The sequence below is a fragment of the Macaca nemestrina genome, chromosome 18 (assembly GCF_043159975.1).
Source record: "Macaca nemestrina isolate mMacNem1 chromosome 18, mMacNem.hap1, whole genome shotgun sequence".
Lineage (NCBI taxonomy): Eukaryota > Metazoa > Chordata > Mammalia > Primates > Cercopithecidae > Macaca > Macaca nemestrina.
In genome coordinates this window covers 9,611,615-9,634,276 of record NC_092142.1, presented here as the reverse complement: position 1 = coordinate 9,634,276, position 22,662 = coordinate 9,611,615, and the positions used below count along the sequence as shown (strand labels likewise).

The window sequence follows — 22,662 nt, the reverse complement described above, 5'->3', positions numbered from 1 at the left end:
GGAGTGCAGTGGCGCAATGTCAGTTTACTGCAACCTCCACTTCCTGGGTTCAAGCGATCCTCCCGCTTCAGCCTCCCAAGTAGCTACGACTACACGCACACCACCATGCCTGGCTAATTTCTGGATTTTGTTGTTATTGTTGTTGTTATTGTTATTTTGTGGAGACGGGGTTTTGCCATGTTACCCAGCCTGCTCTGGAACTCCTAAGCTCAAGCAATCCTCCACCATGGGCCTCCCAAAGCCCTGAAATTACAGGCAATGAGCCACCACACCCAATGTCACAGAGTTTTCTATAAGCCCAATTGTATTCACTTGTGTTCACCCGACCTTCCTTCTACACACACACTTCCAGATGTTGAAATAGCTACCTGTAATGAACATCGACTATGTGATAAAGGTTTTATGTTAATGGTTTCGTTGAATATGCAAAACAGCCCCATCACCCCATTGTGGAAACAGGAAGACTGAGACCTAGAGAAGTCCTATATCACCAGGTCAACCTAGCGGGAAGCTGACATCTGAGCCCAGAGCTCAAGGTCGTAATCATTATGCTGTATGACCTCCTTGCTTTTCTTACTTAAAACCTTCAGGGCCTCAAAGGAAGCTACCATCAAGGGCAGTTTATGCCGGAACCAAAAATGGTGGCTAGGGTTCTATGCTAGGATAAGGGAGTCCAGAATCAGGAACCAGCCTCACTTGAGTTTACCATGTAATTGGAGACAAGTCACCAGCTCCCATTCTGCACCCCTATCAGGTTCCCCAGTGTAGCCCCCATTACCTATCCACCCTCATCCCCTGCTTCTCTATACCTTCTTCTTACATGCCAGAAACAGCTAATTGCTCCTAGCTCCCTGTGCCCACTAAATTCCTTGTGCTATACTGCCTTGGCCCAAGTAGCTCCTGTCACCATCCATGCCTGTCCTACGTTCTCCACCTGAACTCATTTTTCAAGTCTCTGCTACAAGGTCACTGTTGAGAGCTACTCAGAATCTTGAGAAGGTCTAATTTTAAAACAGAATTGGAAATGCATCAGTGCATATAGATGACAGAAAATTGGTGATGGGACAGGTGTAGTGGCTCATGCCTGTAAGCTCAACACTTTCAGAGGCTGAGGTGAGAAGATTGCTTGAGGCCAGGAGTTCAAGACCAGCCTGGGCAACACAGTTAATCCCTGTCTCTAAATTAAAAAATAAAAAGTTTTAAAAATTCAAAAATTCAATAAAAAATAAAAATTAGGCCAGGCACAGTGGCTCATGCCTGTAATCCCAGCACTCGCCAAGGTGAGTGAATCATCTGAGGTCAGGAGTTCGAGACCAGCCTGGCCAACATGGCAAAACCCCATCTCTATTAAAAATATAAAAAAATTAGCCCAGTGTGGTGGCTCACACCTATAATCCCAGCTACTCAGGAAGCTGAGGCAGGAGAATCATTTGAACCCAGGAGGCGGAGCTTGCAGTGAGCCAAGATCGCACCACTGCATTCCAGCCTCAGTGACAGAGCGAGACTCTGTCTCAAAAATAAATAAATACAAAATTAAAATGAGTGCATATTCTCCCTCCGCAAAGCAAAACATCTTGTTAGGACATAGATTTGTTTGGGTTGTCTATTGCCAAGTGACCAACTATTCCAAAACTTAATGGCTTAATACAACAGTGCTTTATTTTACTCACAAATTTATAAGTTGAGTAGGGCTCAGTGAAAACAGCTCATCTCCATTCCACGTGGTACGCACTGGGGTAGCTAGATGGAGAACTAAATCATAACTCGTACGGCTGGCAAGTTGGTGCTGTCTATCAGCTGGGACCTCAGCCAGAGCTATGGGCTGGGGACCTCAGTCTTCCTCACGTGGGCCTCTCCACAGGACGTCTGGGCTTCCTCTCAGCATGGTGGCTGACTTCCAAGATGGAGCCCAAGGCAGATGTGCATGGTATTTTTATAAGCTAGCCTCAGAAGTCACATATAACCACTTCTGCTACGTTCCGTTGGTCAAGACAGTCCCCAAGACCCATCCAGATTCACAGGGAGGGTACAACAATTACAACTCAATGGGGATGCCAAGGCCATAGCACTGCATGTGTGACAGGAGATCTTATTGTAATCATCTATGGAAAATACAACCTGCCACAATTTGCACATGGCTTTTCATAACCTCCAGCTAATTGTTTTAGAATTTCTCATTATTTCCAGCACCCTCTGAGAGGAGCCAATGCCAGAAAGAAGCAACATCCAGGTGACCCAAAATACTGAATGCACAATGGTGAACTTCCTGATGTCGAGTCCCAGGGAATATCAAAGGCTACGGCAAAGCCCCAGGCAAGATAAGATCAAAAGCCTTTCCTTCTGTCTTTTTTGTTTTGTGGGTTGCCATAGTGATGGCAAGGGTAAAATTGAGAGGCAACTGTAGACGTTATCATAATAGTGGCTCTCACGAAATCTGCACCTAAGTTCACCAACACACACACACACGCACACCCACACATACATGGGCTCAAGGCATGTAGGACCGAATATTGCAAGAACTCAAGATGAGGTATCCAAAAAAAGTTAACTAAGTTTTCAGAATTCTGCTGGCTGTAATGCCTCTGTCTTTTTAGCTGATCTTGACACCCCAAAGAGACATAGCTACTAGGATGGTAGGCTCCCTGGGAATTATTCTCTGGTCCTTCAAATAAAGCTGTGTTCTGCCTCTCAGCTTCCATAACCAGCTTGTTCTTATCCTTGTCACAGCCTATATTGGTTTGCGCTCTAATCAGCTCTGCACCTGTCTGTCTCCTTCACAGGATGGAGATGACTTGAGAAAGGGGACCTCACCACGTAGCACAATGCCTGGTCACACAGCAGGTGTCCAACAGATGTTGTGAAACTGACTTAACCATCTCTATCTCTTTCTTCCCGCAGGGCATCTGTCAACTTAGCATCTTCATTGTTTTGGATCCTTGAGGGACACTGAACTGCTGTGAAGGGAGTGAGTGCTGCGGTACACATGCTAATTCAACTTTGCCCCATTGTTGGACAGTGGAGTGATTTCCCTTTTTTCCCATTGTAAATAATGCTATGATGAGACATGGGTGAATAAAACCTTATCTGCATTTCAGATTATTCCCTAAGGCTCACTTCCAAGTTTGGAAACTACTGGATGAAAGGATAGAGACATACTGAAGGCTCTTGATTCAAGCCAGGAAATTGTTCTTCAAAAAGACAGCAATTTGCATTCTGTAGCTGCATTTTAACATGACAATGATACAATAATAGTAACAATATCAGTAATAACAGCAATGTAATATAGTACTCACCAAGTGCCATATATCCTCCGAAGCTCTTGATATTGATTATCTCAGTTAATCCTCTTAACAGTCCTATAAATAAAGCATGATTATTATCTCCTTTTATAGACAGGGAAACTGACGGACAGAAATTGTCCTTGCCCAAAGACGCACAACCAAGATGTCAGACCAAGATACAAACCCAAAAAGCCCTAAGACAGAAGCATGAGAGCCTCATCATCTTCCTTCCTCATGATGGTTAAAGAAAAAGCAGGTCAGACATCCCTTCCATAACTCATATGAGGCCATTAAGCAATCTTCCACCTTCCATTTCTGCAAAGTCAGTTGGGTGTCCCCACTGAATGTTGGCCCTGAGCCTTAGGTTACATTCCCTAGAGTCTGAGATGGGAATTGGAGAGTGTGATCTCTTGAGGGAGGGTTCTCAAGAGAAGTGAGAGGGAAGCAGGAAGGGATCAGGGAAAAAGTGAACAAGGATATGGCTTCAGGTCAAGTTCACCTGGCCTGATCCTGGTGGGGGCTCTGCAGCACTAATCAAATGACAGGGGCTGAGTACTGTGGCTCACATCTGTAATCCCAGCACTTTGGGAAACCAAGGTAGGAGGACTGCTTAAGGCCAGGAGTTTGAGACCAGCCTAGGCAAGATAGTAAGACCTTCCCCATCTCTAAAAAAAAAAAAAAGAAAGAAAGAAAGAAACAAAGAAAAAAAGAAATTACTCACCTATAGTCCTAGCTACTCAGGAGTCTGAGGCAGAAGAATCACTTGAGCCCAGGAGTTCGAGGCTGCAGTGAGCTATGATGCACACCACTGCACTCCAGCCTGGGCAATAGAACAAGACCTTGTCTCTAAAAATAAAAAATAAATAAATAAATAAACAAACAAACAAAAACAATGACAGGGACCTCCCCACTTTGACTCAAAGATCCAACCTTTATACCTAGGGTGTCAGTCATTGACTGAGTGCTGTCCCTGCAGATGAGGAAGTATGACTTCCCAAGGTGAGGCGGCTCCTGTCAGGAAGGGCAGTTCCCTGGAGACAATTCTCTGGACAGCTGCGAGCTGTTAGCAGCCAACATGCACAGCAGCTTGGAGATGGATTTGCCAGCTGATGAAGGGGAGCCGGGCAGGGCACCAGCAGAATCTACTTCACCTTCCATGCTTCCTACATAAACCAATAGCCTAAACTCAACCCTCCCAAATGGTTTTTCTTCCCCTATCTGAGTTGCACCATAGACATGTTGCTAAATGAGACTTCCCTATAAGTGAAATGGGAAAGTTCCCTGACTTCCTTCACAGGACGTGCGACAGGGGTGTGGCTTGTCTGCTCAGCCGCCATGCATGCTCAAACCCCTTATGGGAAGGGGAGCACACAGATGGGCAGGTGCAGGAGCCAGGGCAAACACCCCTGGACTACTGCCCCATGGCAGCGTCCAGCGGTCAGTGTCTGTGACTCCCAAAGCCCAAGAGACCATGCGTTACAGTGCACTCATTTAGCTTGCCGTCCACAGATGGCTTAATTGTTAACCAGCTCAGTGGACCCTCTGCCTTCTTCCAAGGGTAGAGGGCCAGTGTGGCAGCTTTCCATATCCCGAGTTCTTGTCTGGCATCCAGGAAAAATGAGGTCACATATGGACCCGAAGGATGAATATGGGGGTTTTACTGAGTGGTGGAGGTGACTCTCAGTGGGATGAATGGGGAGCTGGAAAGGGGATGGAGTGGGAAGATGATTGTCCTCTGGAGTTTGGCCATCCAGTAGCTGATCTCCTCTCTGACCATCCCCACCTGAACTCCTGTCAGCATTCAGACACTCCTTCTCTTCTCTCTGCTGTGCCATTCTACCATTCTTCTGCTCTTCCGTTTGTCTCCTCATGGAGCCTGGGGTATATACGTGTATAGGATGGGGGCAGGGTGGGCCAAAAGGCAACTTTTGGGCACAAAAACAGGAATGTCTCTTCTCATTTAGGGCCACGGGTTTCCAGGCTTGAGGGTGGAGCCTTTGCTAGGGAACCACTCTCTTCTAACCCGTATTTCCCTGTCTCCTGTCTGTATCGTAAGTGTCCCTCACTGGGCTCACAGAAAATGCTGATGGCACGAGAGTGGAACTGTGAGACTCCAGGGAAACAGAGACAAACTGAATGCATGTTGTAATGCTTCGTCTCTGGTGAACTTCACTGTGGGTCAGAAAAGAAGGAATTCTTCAGGAGGATGTTGGGAAGGTACTCCTTCAGAAGCAAGCCCAAGGAGGAGAGAGGAGAAGGTATCATGGCTCCCCACAGTCCTGTCCCAAGTCATATTCCCCATCTACTAGGCCTTGCTGGAATTTAAGGAAACAAGGATGAATCAGAGACAGGCCCAGCTCTGACAGGGCTCAGTACGTAATGAAGAACACAGAGGTACAAGTGACTTCAACGCAGATGCACAGAGTGCCAGGAGCACAGAGGAGGGGCAGCCACTGCAGTGGGACAGGGGAGATCAACCAGGGCTGCAGAAGACCTTGACGTCATACCTGAGTCCTGATGTTTGGTGGGCCAATGGAAATGACCTGGGAATAGCAAGGGGCAGAAAGGACATTCCAGACAGAGGAAGCCACAAGTGCAAAAGGCAGGAGGCCTGATCCAGGATGGGGGATTCCACAAAAGCCCACTTTGCAGGGGAGAAAACTGAGGTTCAGAGGAGTGAAGCAGCTCCCCACAAAGGCACATTAATAATGATAAAAGAAAAACTTCAGCCAAATTAAATGTAAAGGAGTTTAATTCAGCAATGAATGATTTGTGAATCGGGCAGCCCCTAGAATCAGAACAGATTCACAGAGACTCCAGCACAGCCACGTGGTGGAAGATTTATAGACAAAAAAAAAGGGGGGGAGGGGAATGATGTACGGAAATCAGCAGTGAAGTACAGAAACAGCTGGATTGGTTACAGGTTGGCATTTGCCTGATTTAAACACAGTTTGAGCACTTAGCAGTCTATGAGTGGTTGTGTGTATTGACGCTGGGGTTGGCCAAGACTCTGTTATTGCTACAGGTGCATACTCCTTAGTTAGCTTTTCAATTTTGTCTGACTATTAAGCTAGGTTACAGCTGGTCCACAACGACTCAAATGTAGAAGTATGAAGTCCTTCTCAGGCCATATGTAGTTTGCTTTAACAATAATAAGTGGCCGGATGCAGTGGCTCACACCTGTAATCCCAGCACTTTGGGAGGCCAAGGCGGGCGGATCATCAGGTCAGGAGTTCGAGATCAGCCTAACACGGAAAACCCCGTTTCTACTAAACATAAAAAATTAGCCAGCCGTGGTGTCAGGTGCCTGTAATCCCAGCTACTCAGGAGGCTGAGGCAGGAGAACTGCTTGAACCCAGGAGGTGGAGGTTGCAATGAGCCGAGATGGTGCCACTGCACCCCAGCCTGGGTGACAGAGTGAGACTCTGTCTCATAAATAAATAAATGGCAGAATTGGAGTCTGCTCTCTATACTTCAACAGAAATTGCCCATTAGTAGAAGAAACATTTTCAAAGGAGAGATAAACCATCCCACATCTACCCTCTAGCAAACAAGAAGGATGGTGAAGGGTGTCAGAGAACACAGAAATGTAATGTCACCCTCCACCCCAATCTCTCTCTCTCTCTTTCAGCTCCACCCCATCTTTCTTTCTCTCTCTCTCTCCCCTTCTCTCGTTATTCGACTAATCCTTATGTCTCCTTGATGCCATTCATGGCAGACAGCAGTTGTACACCTTTTCATTCATTTCAGGAAACTCAGACATGACACTTCTGAAGATCCCAGGTTATCTCACTTTTATGCCCTAGAGAGAGATTTAGGCCCTACCATGGCCACGAAAGTCAAAATGTATAAAATTCCAGTTAGACAGAAGGAATGAGTTTTTGACATCTGTTGCACAAAAATTTAAGTATGTGAAGAGACGGCTATGTCCATCAGCTTGACTTAATCATTCCACAATGTATACATATATCAAAACATCACACTGTTCCCCCAAAATACCTACAATTATTATTTCTCCATTTTTTATTTATTATTTTTTGAGATGGAGTCTCACTCTGTCACCTGGGTTGGAGTGCACCAGCACGATCTCAGCTTACTGCAACCCCCACCTTCCAGGTTCAAGCAAATCTCCTGCCTTGGCCCTGCCAAGTAGCTGGGATTACAGGCACCTGCCACCACACCTGAGTAATTTTTGTATTTTTAGTAGACATGAGGTTTCACCATGTTGGCCAGGCTGGTCTCAAACTCCTGACCTCAGGTGATCCGCCCTCCTCGGCCTCCCAAAGTGCTGGGATTACAGGCAGGAGCCACCACGACCGGCCAATTTGTACATTTTTTTTTCATTGATTTTAAAGGAAAGAAAATAAAGTCACGCTATTCCTAGGGAGAATTTCCTAAATAGGTAGAGGAATTCAAATAAGAGGGGAAGGTCTACATGCAGATAGTGGATCATTCAAACTGATACAGCTTTAAGATAATTGTCAAATCCCTGGAGGAAACAGGGATTTTTACTTCAGGGATTTGTTTTACTCCAATAAAACAGGGAGGGGGTGTTGGGAAGGGAGAAGATTCCAAAGAATTTGTCTTCCCACATCACACCAGTATTTTCCAAAGTGTGGAAAATGTGCTGGTGGCACATAAAATTATTCAAGTTGAACACGGCATTGCAAAACATCTCATCACACGCTGAAATGGTCACTCTGTCTATTGGTTTTCAACCCTTCCAATTAATGCAAAGAGAAAGTCTCCCTGGGTGAGTCTGTCTTTAAGAACTCGAGGGCCCGGCGCAGTGGCTCAAGCCTGCAATCCCAGCACTTTGGGAGGCCGAGACGGGTGGATCACGAGGTGAGGAGATCGAGACCATCCTGGCTAACACGGTGAAACCCCGTCTCTACTAAAAAATACAAAAAAAAAAAACTAGCCGGGTGAGGTGGCGGGCACCTGTAGTCCCAGCTACTCGGGAGGCTGAGGCAGGCGAATGGCGTAAACCCGGGAGGCGGAGCTTGCAGTGAGCTGAGATCCGGCCACTGCACTCCAGCCTGGGCGACAGAGCGAGACTCCGTCTCAAAAAAAAAAGAACTCGAACTCTTCCTAATCCCTTTTAACTTACAGAGCCCTTCCCTCCGGCTAGTAGTCTTCCCCAGCAAATGTACCCAAGTGGAATGGAATACCATTGTCTCCTTTGTCACGGTATTCACTTTGCTGTTTTTACACGTAAGCTTTTATTTTTCAATCGGCAATTCATTTTTTACCTTTTTAATATTTATATAATGGTTGAAAGGTTTGCAAATCTGTCTTTAAATCCATTCTAATTGTTTGCCTTTTTTTTTTTTCCAAGACAGAGTCTCGCACTGTCTCCCTGGTTAGAGTGCAATGCGCGATCTCCACTCGCTGCAACCTTCGCTTCCCAGGTTCAAGCGATTTTCCTGCTTCAGCCTCCCAAGTAGCTGGGATTACAGGCACCCACCACCACACCCAGCTAATTTTTTGTATTTTTTTTAGTAGATATAGCATTTCACTATGTTGGTCAGGCTGGTCTCAAATGCCTGACTTCGTGATCCACCCGCCTCAGTCTCCCAAAGTGCTCGGATTACAGGCATGAGCCACCGTGCTTGGCCTCTTTGCCCATTTTTACATACATTTTACCACAATTGGGAGAAAGGAAAGAAAGAGGAAAAGAAGGAAGAGGAAGGAAGGAAAGAAAGAAGAGGAAGGGAGGGAGGGAGGGAGGGAGGGAGGGAGGAAGGAAGGAAGGAAGGAAGGAAGGAAGGAAGGAAGGAAGGAAGGAAGGAAGGAAGGAAGGAAGGAAGGGAGGGAGGGAAGGAACGGAAGGGAAAAGGAAGAGGGAAGGAAGGAAGGAAGGAAGGAGGGAAGGAGAGAAGTAAGGAGAGAAGTAAGGAGAGAAGGAAGGAGAGAAGGAAAGAGAGAAGGAAGGGAGGGAGGGAGGGAGGGAAGGAAGGAAGGAAGGAAGGAAGGAAGGAAGGAAGGAAGGAAGGAAGGAAGGAAGGAAGGAAGGAAAGATTTATGTAGAACAAAACCTAAGGGATGTAAACTATCCAATGCTTTTTTAAAAACACTGTATTGATTTTTATGCTTAGCGTTTATTTCCTCTTTATGATATTGGGTTTCCATTTATAGTAGTGACATAATGTTTCCTGTTTAAAATAGTCTATTAATTTAATTTTAAAATGAGTTGGCTTTAAACCAAGTAAAAAAATAGAACACGGATATAGATACAGCAGAAATCACACAGGTGGTAAGCGAATGACTCAAGTTTGGGTAACACTGGGAAGCTTGATTCTTTTTTTAATATTTGGCTTCCTGCAGATTAACTCTTGGAAATGTGAAGCACATCCGCTCTTGGGGCACGGGCAGGAAGGCTCAAAGGCAGCGCCAGTGGGAGGGAGCAGAGGGTGTCAGGATGTGCTCTCCCAGACATCCCAGGAAGTTCCCAGCGTCTTGGATCCAGCTGCTGGCTTGTCAAGGTCCCTGCTCTGGGTTAATAAGCCAGCAACAGACAGAGAGCTATTGTACAGATCGAGATGGGGGATTTTCAAGGAGGCAATTTAATGAGCAGCGGTTTGAATTGAGACCAATTTTAATGTCTTTTCTGTTTTCCACCAACCGTCACAGAAATTGCCACAAACGATGTCTTAATTCTGTTCCCTAGCGGGTCTCTGATATGGCAAAGGATGAATTTTAAATTGTTTGATCAGAATTAGCAACATTAGTCACTGCAAATAGCCTTTTAATTTCCACAGAGCTGCCAAGGGGAGCAAAAATAGAATTGTGAGGAGAGTTCCAGCAGGCAGATGTGCTCCTGGTAGAAGAGGCCTCGTGGTCTGCTGGAGGTGTCTTCAGGTGCTCCAGGGTTGGTGAGGCAAGGCGGGGGAGGGGGTGGGGGTAAAGGGGTTTCATTCCCAGCTTCCCACTTCCTCTGGGTGGCAAGGATTTGCTATCCCAAGAAACTGTAGATTCCAGCCAGGCGCGGTAGCTCACACCTGTAATCCCAGCATTTTGGGAGGCCGAGGCAAATGGATCGCCTGGGTCAGGAGTTCGAGACCAGTCTGGACATGGCGAAACCCAGTCTCTACTAAAAATACAAAAATTAGCTGGGTGTGGTGGTGGGCGCCTGTAATCCCAGCTACTCAGGAGGCTGAGGCAGGAGAATTACTTGAACCTGGGTGGTGGAAGTTGCAGTGAGCCAAGATGGTGCCACTGCACTCCAGCCTGGGTGACAGAGCAAGACAAAAAGAAAGATAGGTAGAAAGAGAGAGAGAGAAAGAAAGAGAAAGAGAAAGAGAGAGAGAAACAGAGAGAAAGAAAGAAAGAGAGAAAGAGAGAGAGAGAGAAAGAAAGAAAGAAAGAAAGAAAGAAAGAAAGAAAGAAAGAAAGAAAGAAAGAAAGAAAGAGAGAGAGAGAGAAAGAAAGAGAGAGAGAGAAAGAGAGAGAAAGAAAGAGAAAGACAGAAAGAAGGAAACAAAGAAAGAAACTGGATTACGAGGGTGGTCCCCTGTGGACCTGCGTAAAGACCAAATTCCCTTCCTCCTGGCTCTGGCCACAACTTCCCAGATCCCCAGGGCATACGGCGTTTGCTGCTAGTGGCAGTGCTGCATTCCCACCCAGCAGCCAGACTGACCTTTTCATTCCTAAAACAGTCCAGGCACTGTGGCTCATGCCTGTCATTCCAGCACTTTGGGAGACCAAGGAGGGAGGATGGCTTGAGCCAAGGAGTTCAAGACTAGCCTGGATAAGATAGCAAGACCCTCATCCCTACAAAAAAAAAGTTTAAAAATTTCAGGCATGGTGGCTCATGCCTGAAATTTTAGCAGTTTGGGAGCTAAAGTGAGCAACAAGGCACTGCATGAGTGTTCACTGCCTTCTTCTCCCGCCTTGTCTTACATCCTTTTCTCCCTCACTCACTGCTTTTATCCATTCCTAGAACAAGCTCATCTCTTCCCAGCGCTGGGCCTTTGCCCATGCTGTCCCCCCTTCCCTGCAATAATCCCCGTGACTGACGACTTCTCAATCTGCATGTTTCCCCTTAAATCTTCTCTGAGAAAGACCTCCCTGACCACCTTCGCAAAGGTAGGTTTCCACTCCTGTAGATTCTAACACAATGCATGGTATGTCCTAAAATCACTTATGGCCAGACATAGTGGCTCACGACTATAATCTCAGTACTTTGGAAAGCCGAGGTGGTAGGATCACTTGGGGCCAGGAGTTCAAGATCAGCCTAGACAACATAGCAAGAGCCCATCTCTACAAAAAATAATTTAGGCCAGGTGTGGTGGCATGTATCTGTAATCTCAACACTTTGGGAAGCCAAGGAGGGAGGATCACTTGAGCCCAGGAGTTTGAGGCCAGCCTGGCCAACGTTGGGAGACTCCATTTCTACGAAAATAATAATAATAATAATAATAATAATAATAATAATTAGCTGGATGTGGTGATGCATGTCTGTGGTCCCAGGTAGTCAGGAGGCTGAGGCTGGCGGAATGCTTGAGCCCAGGAGTTTGAGGCCACAATAAGACGATCATGCCACTGCACTCTAGCCTGGGCAACCGAGCAAGACCCTGTCTCAAAAAAAAAAAAAAAAAATCATTTATCACAGCTTATTTTTCTGTATTTGCTTGTTTGGGGATTTTTTCTTTTGTTTTGTTTTTTGCTTGTTTTTTGAGGCAGGGTCTCCCTCTGTTGCCCAGGCTGGAATGCAGTGGCACAATGTCGGCTCACTGCAACATTCAGCTGCCAGGTTCAAGCGATTCTCCCACCTCAGCCTCCCAAGTAGCTGGGATTACAGGCACGCACCATCACCCCCCGTTAATTTTTGTAATTTTTTGTAATTAACCAAGTTGTCTAGGCTGGTCTCAAACTCCTGAGCTCAAGTGATCTGCCCACCTCAGCCTCCCAAACTGCTGGGATTACAGGCATGAGCCACTGCGCCCGGCCTGTTTGCTTGCTCTTGTCTGTCTCCCGTGTTAGATCATAAGCTATTTGATGCAGGGCTTTGTCTCACCACTGTATTCCCTGGTACCCGGCCCATCAGAGGCCATTTCACACATGGGGTCTTCCTAAGTCCTCCCTACGCCCTAAGGGGTGGGTGGTCTCATTCCCACATTACAGATGAGAAGCCTGAGGCTCAGAGAGGGTAAGGAAGTAACCCAGCACCCATGGTGGAGCCAGCATTCAAACTCACATCTCTTTCTCCCGTAGCCCAAACCTTTACCTAAGGTCCTCTTACAAAAGACAAGACATTCCTGTATTAGGTCAGACCCAACGCATCTTCAACCAAGAAAGTATGTCCACTTCTTACCTCTCTCCCTCCTGTCAGTTGCAGTCACAAGTAATTAAGTACCGGCTCTTGGAGGTAGTTTCTGGGTACACAGCATTTGCCTCTGTGAAAGGGGGAGGCAGCTATTAGAAATGTCATTTTTCTCCCTTTCCCAGAAAGAGCAACCTCAGCAAAGCCTGGCTTTCTTCAGTGGCAGCTGCTGACAGTTATAAGCCATGGCAGTTTCCAGAGCTCACAAAAATAAATGGAAGCATTAGTCTTGGGCCCTATCAGAGGGGAGCCTGCTGCCTCTAGAGCCATCTGGCGCAGGAAACCTGAGATGGGGCAACGGCCCGGGTCCCTGCCAGGCAGCAGGCAGACATCCAAAGATACGGAGATACGGTCCCCTCCCCAGCCCCTAACAGAGCCCATCAATCAGGGGGGCTCAACCCATTCCCCAGGCCCTCACCCCAAGACCCCTTTTTTTTTTTTTTTTTTTTTTTTTTTTGAGACGGAGTCATGCTCTGTCGCCCAGGCTGGAGTGCAGTGGCGCGATCTCGGCTCACTGCAAGCTCCGCCTCCCGGGTTCACGCCATTCTCCTGCCTCAGCCTCCCGAGTAGCTGGGACTACAGGCGCCCACAACCGCGACCGGCTAATTTTTTGTATTTTTAGTAGAGACGGGGTTTCACCGTGGTCTCGATCTCCTGACCTTGTGATCCGCCCGCCTCGGCCTCCCAAAGTCCTGGGATTACAGGCGTGAGCCACCGCGCCCGGCCTTTTTTTTTTTTTGAAATAGGGTCTCACTGTGTCACCAAGCCTAGAATGAAGTGGCGCAACCTCAGCCCACTGCAGCCTCTGCCTCCCAGGTTCAAGAGAGTCTCCCACCTCAGCCTCCCCAGTAGCTGGGATTATAGGCACGCACCAACACGCCCAGCTAATTTTTGTATTTTTCGTAGAGACACGGTTTCACAATGTTGTCCAGGTTGATCTCAAACTGCTGGCCTCAAGTGATTCATCCGCCACGGCCTCCCAAAGTGCTGGGATTACAGGCGTGAGCCACGACGCCTGGTCAGATCTATCGCTTTCCACCTTCCCAGATAATCTGCTGATTCATTTGGCTTAAGGTCTGGCATGCCCTCTCTAGAATGTGAGCGCCACAGGGGGAGAGGTTTTTGTCTATTTTGCTCACCAGTATATCTACCTGTGAGGCATAGTAAGTACCTCAGTAAATATTTTCTGAATGAAGGGAATGAATGGTCCTGGAGTCACACCAGTACACCCAAGTTGGAGAGTATCCATTCAGAAATATCCTTCTCATTCCCACACAGTGGGCAGGTTAAAAGGGGGTGCCACTCCCTGAGCACAACTTTTCCAGCACCAGTGGCAAGACGCCAGGTGCTGGCAAGGTAATACAGTCAGCAGGTATGAGATTACTTAGCTCAAATCCCCACTGCCTACAGGCTGTGCTACTCTGAGCAAGTCACTCGCCCTCTCTGAGCCTGGATTTCCTCACCTGTAAAATGGTTGTGGCAGACTGAATCATTCCTCCCCACAAAAGTGCTGTGTTAGTCCAGTCTCACACTACTATAAAAGAACTACCTGAGACTGGGTAATTTAAGAAGAAAAGAGCTTTATAGTTCCACAGGCTTAACAGGAGGCATGACTGGGAGGCCTCAGGACACTTACAATGATGGAGGAAGGTGAAGGGGAAGCAGGCACCTTCTTCATATGCTGGCAGGAGAGAGAGAGACAGCGAGCAAAGTGGGAAGCGCCACACACTCTTAGCCCATCGGATCTCGTGAGAACTCCCCAACTATCACGAGAACAGCACGGGGGAAGTCCGCCCACATGATCCAATCACCTCCTACCAGGCCCCTCCTCCAACGTGTGTGGATTACAATTCGAGACCAGATTTAGGTGGGGACACAGAGCCAAACTATATCAGGGGTCCATGTCCTAATCTCCAGAACCTGTGTATATGTTAGCTTACACAGCAAATGAGAGTTGCAGGTGTGATTAAGTTAAGGCTCTTAAGATACGGACATTATCCTGGATTAGCCAGGTGACCCAATCAAATCACAAGGGGCCTTATAGGAGAAAGAGGTGGCAGGGTCAGAAAAGGAAACATGAAGATGGAGGAAGGGGGATCAGACTTAGAGAAAGATTTGAAAATGCAATACTGCTGGCTTTGGAGACAGAGGAAGGGGCCACGCACCAAGGAACGCAGGTTACCTCTAGAAGCTGGAAAAGGCAAGGAAACAGATTCTCCTCTAGAGCCTCCAGAGGGAACGCAGCCCTGCTGAAACTTTGATTTTAGTCCATTAAGACCATTTCAGACTCAACCTCCAGAACGATAAAGAAAATAAATTAGCCCAACACAGTGGCTCATATTTGTAATCCCAGCACTTTGGGAGGCTGAGGTGGGAGGATGGTTTGAGCCCAGGAGTTCAAGACCAGCCTGGGCAACATGATGAGATCCTATCTCTACAAAAAATGTTTAAAAGTAGCTGGATGTGGTGGGGTGCCCTTTAGTCCCACCTACTCAGGAGGCTGGGATGGGAGGATCGCTTGAGGCTGGGAGTTAGTTCGAGGCTGCAGTGAGTAGTGATGGTGCCACTGCACTCCAGCCTGTGCCACAGAGTGAGACCCTCTTGAAAAGAAAAGAAAAGAAAGAAAGAAAGAAAGAAAGAAAGAAAGAAAGAAAGAAAGAAAGAAAGAAAGAAAGAAAGAAAGAAAGAGAAAGAAAGGAGGAGGAGGTAGGGAAGGAAGGAAGGAAGGAGGGAAGGAAGGGAGGGAGGGAGGGGTGTGTTGTTTTAAGCCACTAAGTTTGTAGTGATTTGTCATCACAGCCAATCAGGAAACTAAGACAATGCCATAAATAACAGTACCTGCCTCATGAGGTTGTGGGAGAAATTCAATGAAATATCACCACACAGCACCTGACACATAGTAGGTGTTCAATCAGACTGACTTAGTTGTGTCACGTCAATGCCCTGCCTTCTCAGCCTTTCTTCTGCAACCCACTAAGGATGATGCCATCCTCCAAGGATGCTGGGACTTACCTTACCTCCATCTGCTACCCACATGAGTGCCTTTGTCCTGCAGTTAATAAACACCAAGGTTTTCAAATGAAACCAGCTGGAGTTAAGGTCTTGCTCTGCCTTTCCTCCTTGGGCAATTGTGGGTAAGTTTCTTGACATTTCTTGGCTTCATCTTCATCATCTTTAAAATGAGACCAACCACACCTCCCACAAAGCGTCACTGTGAGGCCAGGAGGCGATAACACGCAGGAAGCACTCAGCATCCCAAAGGTGGTACCGCTACTATTACTGTCATCAATAACGGCAAAGCTCACAGCTGTGCAACAGTGGAAATGGCTGTTCTAGAAGGTAGTGAGCTCCCTGCCACTAGAGGGAACCAAGCCACATTCTGAAGACTGTTCTTCCTCCGAGACCCATGCATTGGATGGTGGGGATCCAGGCTGATATAAAATGTCAGAGCAGAACAGGCAGAGGAAAGTGGAGTATCTTCTGAATCATTGATTCCAACCCTTCATTTTATAGAGAGGGAAATTGAGGCCCAGAGTGAGGAAGTGGAGTTCCCTCCAAGCTCCCTGCCCCCAACCAACCTTCTGAACTGCAGTTCCTGTGTACCTTCTCCACATCTGCACCCAGAGTCAACTGTTTCCTATTAATATTAATGCAGTGGAAAATTAAACCAGACTCGCAATGCCGCTTTCCAATCCATAACCCCTGGGCTGTGCAAGGGGCAGGTAACCTTTACCATTAAGTGCCACTGGATTAGAGCTTATTATTACTGTCACAAGGGATGACTGATGGGTCTGAAGATGGGCAAGGAAAAACACAGTGGGGGAGGCACAGATTACACATGGGGAAGCTCATGAGCCGCAGCTGAGAGGGCTACGCTTTCTCTTGATAGAGCCCTCTGCATCCCAGCTCCTCACTCCAAGAACTCCCCTCCCTAACATCCAGGAAGAATCACCATATCATTGCTATCATCACCATCACCATCATTATCATCACTGTATCATTATCACCATCACCATTATCACCGCCACCATCATCACGACCATCAGCAGCAGCAGCTTTATCATCACCATCATCACCACCATAAACATCTCCATCACCACCATAGCTACCATCTTCATATCATTATGACCATCACCATCATCATCACAACCATGACCATATAATCACCGTCACTGCCATATCATTATCACCCTCATTATCACCATCATCACCATATCATCACCAACACAATTGTCACTATCATCACTATCATCAGATATCATCACCATCACCATCATTATTGCCACCATCACCATATCATCATCAACATCAACAAAATCACTATCCTCACCATATCATTATCATTCTCATCATCACTATCACCATCATAGCATTATCACCACCATCATCACCACCATTATCATCTCATCAGCAGCACTGTCATCATCGCCATTACCATAATCATCACCATATCATCACCATCACCATCATCATTGCTGCCATTGTCATCATCATCATCACTATCATCACCATACCATCACCATCACCATCATTACCACCATCATCACCACCACCATCATCATCATCCTGATCTCTCTTCAAGAATTCACTGTTCAGTGGGGAAGGCCCTGGGATAAACAGAGAACAAAGGCAGGGTCATGAGCATTGCAACCCCCCCCAAGGAGTTAGAGCACAGGGAATGGAGAGAGAATTTACCTAGGAGAGGCACAGGGATTATCTTTGGATGGAGAGCCAATGAATGACCAGTGTTGGCACAAACTGAGGGTAAAAACTGATCGCCTTCACTTGAAGAAATGTTACTTCACTTGAAGTAACTCCTAGCACTGTGCTAGGAGTCTAAAGTCTAAAGTCCAGAATTCAAGTTCTGACTTGGCTCTAAGTATGTGACTTTAAGGTAGGATTTTTCAACCTTGGCATTATTGACATTTTGGGCTGGATCACTGTCCTGTACATTGCGGAATGTTTAGCAACATCCCTCCAGGCCTCTACCCACTAGATGCCAGTAGCACTCCACCCTCCCCATTAGGACAACCAAAACTTCTCCTGAGGAGTAAAATCACACCTGGTTAAGAACCACAGCCTTGCCGGGCGCGGTGGTAATCTCAGCACTTTGGGAGGTTGAGGCAGAAGGATCACCAGAGGTCAGGAGTCTGAGACCAGCCTGGCCAGGCTGTGGAGAAATATGAATGCTTTTACACTGTTGGTGGGAATGTACATTAGTTCGACCATTGTGGAAGACAGTGTGGCAATTCCTCAAGGATCTAAAACCAGAAATACCATTTGACCCAGCCATCCCATTACTGGGTATATACCCAAAGGAATATAATTCATTCTATTATAAAGATACGTGAACATGTATGTTTATTGCAGCACTATCCACAATAGCAAAGACCTGGAACCAACTCAAATGCCCATCAATGATAGACTGGATACAGAAAATGTAGGCCAGGCGCAGTGGCTCACACCTAAAATCCTAACACTTTGGGAGTCCGAGGTGGGTGGCTCACAAGGTCAGGAGTTTGAGATCAGCCTGGCCAATATGGCAAAACCCCATCTCTACTACAAATACAAAAATTAGCTGGGCCTGGTAACGGGAGCCTGTAATCCCAGCTACTCAGGAGGCTGAGGCAGAATTGCCTGAAACCAGAAGGCGGAGGTTGCAGTGAGCTGAGATTGCACCATGCACTCCAGCCTGGGCAACAAGAACGAAACTCCATCTCAAAAAAAAAAAAAAAAAAAAAGACAGATTTGGCCGGGCGCAGTGGCTCATGCCTATAATCCCAGCACTTTGGGAGGCCGAGGTGGGCAGATCATCTGAGTTTGGGAGTTCGAGACCAGCCAGACCAACATGGAGAAATCCCATCTCTACTAAAAATACAAAATTAGCTGGACGTGGTGGCTCATGCCTGTAATCCCAGCTACTCAGGAGGCTGAGGCAGGAGAATCACTTGAACCCAGGAGGCAGAGGTTGCGGTGAGCCGAGATCAGGTCACTGCACTCCAGCCTGGGCGACAAGAGTGAAACTCCATCTCAAAAAAAAAAGGAAAATGTGGTACATATACACCATGGAATATTATGCAACCATAGAAAGGAATGAGATCAGGTCCTTTGCAGGGACATGGATGAAGATGGAAGCCATCAGTCTCAGCAAACTAACACAGGAACAGAAAACCAAACACCGCATGATCTCACTTATAAGTGTGAGCTCCACAGTGAGAACACATGGACACAGGGAGGAGAACAACACGCACTGGGGCCTGTCAGTGCACGGGAGGGGAGGCAGAGCATCAGGACCAACAGCTAATGCATGCTGGGCCCTCACACCTAGGTGACAGGTTTATAGGTGCAGCAAACCACCATGGCACACGTTTACCTATGTAACAAACCTGCATGTTCTGCACATGTATCCCAGAACTTAAAGTAAAATTAATTAATTAAAATAAAATAAAGTGCTCAGCACAGAGCCTGGCACGCAGTAAGAGATCCATAAATGTAAACCATTCTTCTCGTTACTACCCAACTCACAGGCATAGAGTAAAAATCGATATAAGTGTGCTGATGGTCCTAACACAGCTCTCATTCCACATGCTGGTCTCACTGCCCTTTCTCTGCTGCTCAGCCAAACCTTGGTGGAATGAAAAAGTTCTCAAGGAACCGCAGCAGGACAGACAAATTCTCTGAGGCTTGCCCCTAAGCACCCAGCCAAGAAAGCCCCCATTCTGATTTTCAGCACTCTGCTGACTGAGAGTTAATACTGCAGTCTTTTCAGCCTTGGCTCTAGCCCTGGGGGAAAAAAAAAGTGAGATGCAGCAAAGAATTCCAGGGCTTTAATATTCTGTCTGATCATTACTATTGTTGTGTTGTATTTGGTGAGCGTATTATGCTTTTAAATCAGAGACCTGGCAGTTACCCAGGCTGCACCCAGCAAAGAGAGTTGTTGTGTTGGATATCATAGAAAAAGCGATTGCAAGAAGAAAAAGAGGTGTTTCATGGGTGTATGCATATGTCCAAACACATCAAATTATACATTAAATACAGCTGCTTTTAAAAAAGAAGAAGAAGAGAAAGATGCAGAAAGAGTACACGCACTCTGAAAAGAAGAAATAATTATTCATAGGCCAAAAAAAATGGTGCTTCTTGCTTCTAGGTCTCAGGGGAATATCTTTTGGTCTCTGGCAAGAGTAAAAGTATAAAAGGAAGAAAATGGCTTTGGACTTAGAAAGAATTGGGTTCTCATTAAGTGACTGTGGATAGGCATCTTCTTGTATCCAAGCCTCTGTCTCTTCACTTGCAAAACAGAAGTAACAGCCCCTTGCTCTTTGGGAAGCTGTAAGGCATGAAATGGATGCAAAGTGCTTTCCCCAGGCCCTACTCCTACTGAAAGGTGGCAATAGTGGGTGTAGGGAAGTATGGAAGAAAAAAATGGAAATGGACAGGGGGCCCCCGACCAGTAGAAAAGAGGGGTTTTTCTTGCTTGTTTGGTTGGTTTTGGTTTTTGGTGGTTGTTGTTTTGAGATGGAGTTTCACTCGTTGCCCAGACTGGAGTGCAGTGGCATGATCTCGACTCACTGCAACCTCCGCCTGCCGGGTCCAAGCGATTCTCCTGCCTCAGCCTCCCGAGTAGCTGGGACTACAGCTGCGTGCCACTACGCCTAGCTAATTTTTGTATTTTCAGTGGAGACTTGGTCTCACTATGTTGGCCAGGCTGGTCTCGAACTCCCAAGGTTTTTAAGATGTGACGCTACTGCAGAGAAATGATCCTCCTGATGCTCCCCTACCTCGGCCTGCCATGGGAGCCCTGGGATGCTCTGAATCTGTGACAAAGGAGAGGTGCCTGCTGTGAGCCCAGCCAGAAAAATCACAACCAACACCTCCTCCCAGGATGGAGGAAGGAGGAGCCCCAGGCCCATAATTAAGGCATATAAAGGAACTCTGGCCACAGAAGCAGAGCCCTGGACTCAACTCCTGGCTCTGGTAGAAATGCCCCACAAAACCACTTCCCTTTTATTTATTTTTAAAATCATTATTGATGTACAATAATTATATGTATTTGGGAGGAACATGTATTTTGTTTTGTTTTTTTGAAACCGAATTTCATCTGGGCTCGCCTCAGCCTCTGCCTCCCAGGTTCAAGTGATACTCCTGCCTCAGCCTCCCAAGTAGCTGGAATTACAGATGTGTGCCACCACGCCTGGCTAATTTTTGTATTTTTAGTAGAGACGGGGTTTCACCATGTTGGCCAGACTGGTTTCCAACTCCTGGGCTCAAGCAATATGCCTGCCTCTGCCTCCCAAAGTGCTGGGATTACAGGCGTGAACCACTACGCCTGGCCACATGTGATATTTTGATGCATGTATGCAACATGCTTTAGGCTCTGGATGGCTCAATTACCCTGATTTGAACATTACACTTCAATTTTCTTCACTTTTCCCTCTTCATAAAAGAAGTTCTAACAGTCAACTACAATGCCTCTCCAGGCCTTTGTTTTCTCATCCCTTGAGTAGAACATAAAACATGTAACTGCTTATATCACAGAAATGCTTCAGGGCTCCAGGAAGGAATGTGCAAAATCAATGTCTCTGTCAATTGCAAAGTGCTATACAAATGAGGGGATACAGCAGTGCCTTGTCATCAGCTGCTTGACTTTCCCCAGATGATTCGCAGGTTTTAGCAGTTCTAGAAGCTTGATTCAAACACCCAAAATTCGGCTCTTTTATGTGCACTGTCTCAGACCCATAAATACTCCAGAAACCATCTGCCTACCTTTGACACTTATTTCTTTTCAGGCCATATCCTGAGCCCATTTTTATGAATTAAGTCCTTCTGACACCTGGAATATTCATCAACCAGCCAACTAAAAATGGCACAAAGGCATCAGCCACAGCTTAATCATGTGGCACCCAGCAGATGCCCAGGAAATATGGGATTAACTGGACTAACTCACAAACACATCCAATAATCCATTAGGTTCCTTGGCTCAGCTTGGCTTGGCAAGATTCACAGAGGGAATTCCTTTAAAAAATAAAAAATCAATGCAAAACCAAAACAAAAGTATATGCTCTTAAAACTTAGGAGGACGGCCAGGCATGGTGGCTCACACCTGTAATCCCCATACTTTGGGAGGCCATGGTGGGTAGATCACTTGAGCTCAGGAGTTCAAGGCCAGCCTGGGCAACATGGCAAAACCCCATCTCTACAAAAAAAATGCAAAAATTAGCTAGGTGTGGTGGTGTGTGCCTATAGTCCCAACCACTTGGGAGGCTGATGTGGGAGAATGTCTTGAGCCCAGGAGGCAGAGGTTGAAGTGAGCTGTGATTGTGCCACTGCACTCCAGCCTGGGCAATAGAGCCAGACCCTGCCTCAAAAATAACAACAACAATAACAAAAAAACTTAGGAGGACAACAAATGTCTCCCTGTGCCTACCATTAGAATGGTAAAATTTAGAAAAGAGCAGAAGCAAAACTCATATAGTATGCATATACCTCCATACATACATACATGTATACGAGCAAATGTACATACATACACAAAGTATGCAGAGGGATATCCCGGGAAAAGTCCTTGAGCTCCATGAGGCACTGTTTGAGTGGGTTAAAATCCGAGAACCACCGCTTAGCAGCTGAGTGACTTATCAAATAACTTACTTTTCTTACTATCCATGTAGCAATGGGGAAATGACATCACCAGCCTTACCAAAGAGGAGGAAAAGCACTGTAATTGTTGACAGTGTGATCAAGCCATCAAATGTGCGGCAAGACAGCTATATACATTATGAAACAACTCACACTTGCCTTACTTAATAATATAGGCAATAAAAAATTAAAAAGAAGACTATGAGCATTTTGATCCTAACCAGCCAATGGTGAGTCTCCTGCTGCAGTCCGCTCACTCACCCCCCTGAATCGGTGCATAGTATTGGTGCTTATGCCAAACCTTGGTGCCATTTTCATTTGTTGAAATGCATATTTTTCAGTCACTGTCAGTTTTATTTGCCATTTTGGCTGTGATTAATGGTTTCTTTCTTGAAACTGTGATTCTTTTAAAACGCTGGCATC

The 22,662-nt window shown here is 46.4% G+C and overlaps 1 long non-coding RNA gene across 3 annotated transcripts in view; it reads right to left on the bottom strand.

Moving 5' to 3' along the window:
• Window positions 1-3,290: 3,290 nt before the first annotated feature.
• Window positions 3,291-22,662, bottom strand: part of LOC105467792 (uncharacterized) — a 35,634-nt gene continuing 16,262 nt past the window's right edge. For all 3 annotated transcript variants that reach the window (XR_011616105.1, XR_011616103.1, XR_011616104.1), the window contains 3 exons: window positions 12,598-12,679; window positions 4,003-4,127; window positions 3,291-3,356 (listed from right to left, as the gene is read on the bottom strand). This is a non-coding gene — a long non-coding RNA (uncharacterized lncRNA). The remainder of the gene's footprint in view (window positions 3,357-4,002; window positions 4,128-12,597; window positions 12,680-22,662) is intronic.